The sequence below is a fragment of the Microtus ochrogaster genome, chromosome 8 (genome assembly GCF_000317375.1).
Source record: "Microtus ochrogaster isolate Prairie Vole_2 chromosome 8, MicOch1.0, whole genome shotgun sequence".
Taxonomy (NCBI): domain Eukaryota; kingdom Metazoa; phylum Chordata; class Mammalia; order Rodentia; family Cricetidae; genus Microtus; species Microtus ochrogaster.
Genome location: NC_022015.1, coordinates 59,134,597 through 59,140,808, shown reverse-complemented (window position 1 = coordinate 59,140,808; position 6,212 = coordinate 59,134,597). Strand labels below are relative to the sequence as shown.

Here is a 6,212-nt window from a genome sequence, read left to right as displayed (position 1 = left end):
AGATACCCACTTAACACAAGAGAAATTATTCCTGGTGATGGAAACCTAGCCAGCTACCCAGGGCTAGTGAAGTCATGGATCTTGGAAGAGAAACTACAACCACCACTTTACTTAACCAGCATAATCCCTAACTACATCCTAAATATTTACCCATCTCTTTACAACAAATGGAAGCTATTACAGAAAACCACAACTAATTACAATTCTGAGTTGTGGAGCCCAGTCCCAAGGGGGTTACATCCCCTGCTCCTAAGATCCAGGAGAAGAGGGGAGTGGAAATATTTTAGAACCAGAGGAGCTAGAAGTTTGCTGTGAGGTTGTATCTCCAAGAGATGTCAGAAGAGGCTACACCCATGGACTCTCACCAGTATGGCTGCTTAAACACGAGCGGAACAAGGACACGGATAGACATGCTGAGTGGGAGCAGGGGACCTGAAGAGGCCTCAGACCGCAGAACTACAGGCAGCTGAGGAATGCCAGGAGCAGGATCATCGTCTCTAAGGAAGGGCATTTCAATCAGTCATTCAAAAACCAGTAACCAGCCTTGAACACACATACAAGTAACCTTACACAAACTGAGCAGGCTGTATTTTTATATTTAGGAATACAGACATGCGTGCGCGCGTACACACACACACACACACACACACACACACACACTGCCACCAAAAACAATAACAACAATTAAAGAAAAAGAGGTCTTAAACAAGTATTGGGGGACACATGGGAGGGAAGGAAGAATGATATAATTATATGCTAATCTCACAAAAATGGTTTTTGAAATGAAATGGATAAATCATATGTCATTTTTACTTGCTTTTGAGACAAGGAAACCCCAGGTTACTTTCTCCAAAAGTAACAAGGTAAATTCACCCCTTTTTGTGGGAGTTAGTCTTATTGCATTAGAAAGGAAATCTCCCATTTGGTTTCCTCTGTGTCTATTTTATGCTGGCTGCTTATCTGCTGAACAACTCACTAAGAAATACCTGAATGGATAGGTGGAGATGGGAAGTAAACACTAAGTTAGTTAGTTGCATTTTGTTTATCTGTCTGTCTGTCATCTATTTTTGTTTTGTTTCTTTTTCGAGACACAATTTCTCTGTTTAATAGTCCTGGCTGTTCAGGAACTCACTTTGTAGACCAGGCTGGCCTTGAACCATCACAGTCATCTGCCCGTCTCTGCCTTCCTGGTGCTGGGATTAAAGGTGTGCACCGCCATTGCCTGGCTAAGTTAGTTGGATTTTTTCAAAATAAGCTTTACATTTTAGAGCAGCTCACAGCCTACGTGAAAGCTGAAAGAGTACAGAGACTTTCCCAGCCTCTCACTTAATTCCTTATCTGCTGCATACATTTGTCAACGCTAAAGAACCGTTCGTGTGGCCGGGCGGTGGTGGCGCACGCCTTTAATCCCAGCACTTGGGAGGCAGAGGCAGGCGGATCTCTGTGAGTTCGAGACCAGCCTGGTCTCCAGAGCTAGTTCCAGGACAGGCTCCAAAACCACAGAGAAACCCTGTCTCGAAAAACCAAAAAAAAAAAAAAAAAAAGAACCGTTCGTGTGTTGCTATTCACTGAGCACTGCAGTTTTACTGTTTAGGCCCTTGTGAATATTTGTATTCTCAAATCCCACCCACTGTATTTCACTTCATCTTCTCTTAATGCATCCCTGGCCTCCTCTAGTGTGTGACAGTTTTTCAGGCTTCTCTTAGTTTTGATGTCCATGGAGTCCTGAGGAATTCAGGTTAGGTATCATTGTAGAATGTCTGTCCATTTAAGGTTATCTGATGCTCCCATGTGCAGACAGCAGTGCTGGGTTTTGGAGACGGTGATCAGAGAGGTAGGTTAGCATTGTTTGTGCTGGGTTTACTTCGATTGGTGTCTTGGTTTAAAAGCCTGGTAGTGAGGGCATGGAGAAGCCAGAAAACCACTCACACAGAAGCTCAGCCATTTATTATCTGTGCAGCTTTGGAAAGTTACTCCATTTCCAAAACATGATTTTTAATCTATAAAGTACAGACAATAATTGACTAAGTTATTCAGTGTAGAAAGTGATTAAGAGTGGTGCCCAGCAGATGGGAACTGTCATGTATGTGTGGGCGTAAATGTGCAGTTGGTAGTGTTCCTGGCTGGCATGAGATTTACACTCTTCCCTTATGTACAACCACCAGCCCCTCTTTATCTCAGACGAGTAAGCTATTTGTATTTAGTAGTGAGAGATTGAAATTGTAAACATTGGCAGTGAAAGAGCTTTGTCTTGCTGCTTCTGGGAATTGTGAGTTTACCTCCAAGTAGTTTTCCTTACAAATCGTGTCATCGGGACTGCAGAAATGGCTCAGGAGTTATGAATGTTTGTTGCGCAGTCATGAAGACTAGAGTGTTTGGTTCCCAGCGCCCAGCTCACAGTCCAGGCATCCTGCAGATGAAGATTCATAAGGCCAACTCTGAGAGATCTGAAGCCCTCTTTTGGCCTCCACATATTCATAGGCACTGACTACATCTGCATGTGTGTGTACATTCACAACACACACGCGCGCACGCGCGCACACACACACACCATGCACCAGTGGGTGCTTCTGCAGAGACTATGGTGTGAATTTTCGCTGTCACTTTGTACAGTGCACGTTAACCTGGCATCTGTGTACCTATCATTTATTTGCACACTCACTTGAGCACCCTGGCTCTTTTACCCACTGAGCAATCGATATGCTTTAGTTCCCTAGACCAGGAGAGTGCTTTTGACTGATAATCTATGATCTAGTTATGACTGTTTTCTTTCGTTCAGCCCAAGCAGAAGGAGCCTCAGAGCTTACTAGTATTAGAAACAAAGACAACATTGTTCCTTGATTGTGACGGGTCGGTGTGGACACCCGTACAGAGGAAGACAATTGCATTTGCAAACTGCTCAGTGTTCAAATGTGCTTCCCGGTTAGTCATCTGTGACGATATAAAATGCTGGTTCCCATTGTGCAGACATGCCTAGGCTGTTTGAGTTTCTGAAAATTCCATTAGAAACTTCACGGAAATGTTTGTGCAAATCCAAATGTGCACTTCTTTCGAATTCTTAATAAAGATGTAAGTCTCACTGTCTACAAGGCAAGTCTTGAGCTCACTATGTAGCTCACTCTGGCTTTAGTTCCATGGTGATCTTCTTGCCTCAGCCTCCCAAATCCAAGGATTACAGGCATGAACCTCCAAGTTCGGAAAAAAAATGCATATTAACACATTTTGGCCTCAATCTTGCCTTACAATTTTTTTTAAAGTCTGGATTTTACAATCTGCTCTGTTTCTTGGTAAACTGGGCCAGTGGTCACAATAGAGCCTCTTGTGGAGACTCTTATGAGCTCCATGTGTATACGTGTGTTTGCAGGTGGGTGACCACAGATGGGCGGTTCATGTGTTGAGAGGGAAAAATAATCTGTTTTCCTTCATCAGAAGGAGCTTTAACTGAGCACTTCCTCCAGCCCACAGCTTTAAAGGACACCACGTGCCCATTCTTACCACTGTCCTCTGCGTGGAGAACCATTGTTGCTCCCATCTCTGCAGGTGAGGGAGCAGAGGCAGGGAAGCTGAACAGGTTGCTCACATCCGCAGTGCTCATAAGTGTCACTTAGGCCTGTCTGAGTCCTGAGTCCATTTCTTTCCTGGTGCCTGATCTCAGTATATATTTGAGACACGTATATAACTCACAATACATTTCTGCGAAGTGCGTGGGCATGAGTCCTAGAATTACTTTGAAAAGAAAGATGTGTTTAAAGTGCCTACATCTGAGGTATAGCAGCTGGGAACTTGGAGACACATATACACTCACGTCATCATCCCCAGATCAAGGTAAAGCGTATTTCTAGTGCTCCAGAACACTGTCTGAAGCCCCTTTGCCATCATAACCTGCCCCCATGCACACCTAACTAGCAGCTTTTCTGGTCTCATACCAATATACAGCTTTTTCCTTTTTGTGAGCACATATGGACTTGACAAGAAACACTCTTCTATGGCTTCTTTCTAAAATCTTTATTACATTATTCATGTGTATGCATGTGCACACATACACACACATGCACACAGACAATTTATGAGACATGATTCTCTCCTTAACCTGCAGAGTGAACACGGATTGTCAAGCATGGTGGCAAAGTGACTTCACCCACTGAGCATTCTCACCAGCCCGGCTTCTTTTATTTGAAATGGTTGCTAAGGGGATTGTTTCTGTTGTTCTTCTGGAGATTTTCTGTAGGTCTTTAAACAAATGTGGGGACATGTTTCATTTGCATTATCCTTCTGCTAAGTGTAATAGGTTTTTCCTTTCCATGCTGAGGATTGAACCCTGGACCTTGGGCATAGTAGGCAAGCACTCTGTTGCTGAGCTACCTCCCCACCCTCAAGGCTGGCATTCCCTTTTGGCTTTGACAGTAATATTTTCAGAGCAGAACATTTGGAAAGTAGGGAGAGGCACACAGAGGAATTCTGCTACCCGGAGCTAATCATGAAAGCTTCTGATGGTATGTTCCAAGCATGAGTTCCCTCTGTGCTTGTGTGTGCTAGTTTTGGATTGTACGGACACTTCTGTTTTATATCCTGTTATTTTCCCTCAGCAACCCGAAGCATCATTTCCCATGCCATTTAACACGCATTCTTTTATAATGATTTAAGACTATTTTAAAAGTACCTTTTATTTTCAATATTATCCTCTTTTTTATGTCAGTGGTAGGGAAATATGTAAAGCGGTCACAAGACATAATGGTATGACAGAAACCCCGCCTTTTGACCCTGCTCCAGGATCCCCAAAGTTCCAGGCCTCTTCCTTCCAGTGTGCTACTCTGCAGCTCTTCTAGACGTATATAAATAGATACGGGAAAAATTGTTCTTCTCTTCTCTTCCTTATGCACAAATGTCAGCACACTGAACTAATTTTACCCCGTGCTTTTTTGGCTTAAAGCCTCCCAGAGAAAGCTTTGTATTAGTATTTAAAGAGCTTTCTTGTGTTTAAAATATAGGATTAAATGCTTGTGTGAGTGCAGAGCACAGCTACATCGGAGGCCATTTTTCACCTGATCGGCCCAAACAAATGCCATTTGGCTTGTCACTGGCATCATTCACGTAAGTAGACTGCTCTTATCTCCTCAGAGAGCAATTAGGCAGTGTTTATCAAAACCACGCATGAACTGTCATCAACAATCCACTTTTAGGAACCTGTTTCCCTGTGTGCTGTCTCCCATGTGACACGGTGCCCCTGCATGAGCTTTGTTGTTTTCATTTCCTGTAGAAATATTGCATTCTATGTTAAACACACAAGTGTTTCTTAACTGTATACACACATTTAAACGGTTATTTTTAAAAGATGGTCTGACTATGTAGCCCAGGCTGTAATATCCCTGTGTCCCAAGTGTTGGGATGACAGAAATGTGGCCCAATAATCAGCAGCTTACTTTTAAAAGCTGGAAGGTACAACATAAAATTTGTAGTCTCTTTTGGGCTTTGGCTCCAAGATGACAAAAAAGAAAAGAAAAGAAAAAAAGAAAAAAAAAACAATAGTCATGCCAAAAATGATTGTGGCCATGTGCAATCAGTCTTCTGCACAAACTGTGCCCAGAGTGTGCCCAAGGACAAGGGCATTGAGAAGGTCATCATTCAGAACATTGTAGAGGCTGCTGCTGTCGGAGACATACCTGAAGCAAGTGTCTTCGATGCTTATGTGGTTCCTAAACTCCATGTCAAGCTGCATTACTGCCTGAGCTGTGCTGTTCATAGCAAGGCAGTCAGGAACTGATCTCACGATGCCTGGGAAGGACAAAACACCTCCATCAAGATTTAGACCTGCTGGTGATGCACCACGAGCTCCACCTAAGCCCACGTAAAGAGGGGACTTCATAAGAACAGAAGGAATGACACCTTGGAGAAATAAAATGGAAGTTACACTTTAAAATAATCTAACATAGACAACAAAATACACAAAGGAACGTGTGAACATAGTCCCTACCACAGCAAGTTATGTAGTCACAGTGCCTGAGTTTGGGGAAACTACAGAGGTACTAGATCTAGTGGGGTAAGCCCCAGAGTGGGAAGACGACCTCTCTGGTCATAGTATCTCCCCTGCCATGTAAGCACCACACTTAAATGTTTTAGAAGAAAAACACTGGCTAATAGACTATAAAACTTTGAGAACAATCTTCAAACTATTTCACATGATTTGGAAGTTACAAGTGTGCCATTGTCAAAGA

The 6,212-nt window shown here is 43.1% G+C and overlaps 1 pseudogene; it reads left to right on the top strand.

Moving 5' to 3' along the window:
* The first annotated feature begins 4,477 nt into the window (after window positions 1–4,477).
* Window positions 4,478–5,849, top strand: LOC106143873 (annotated as a pseudogene).
* Window positions 5,850–6,212: the final 363 nt, after the last annotated feature.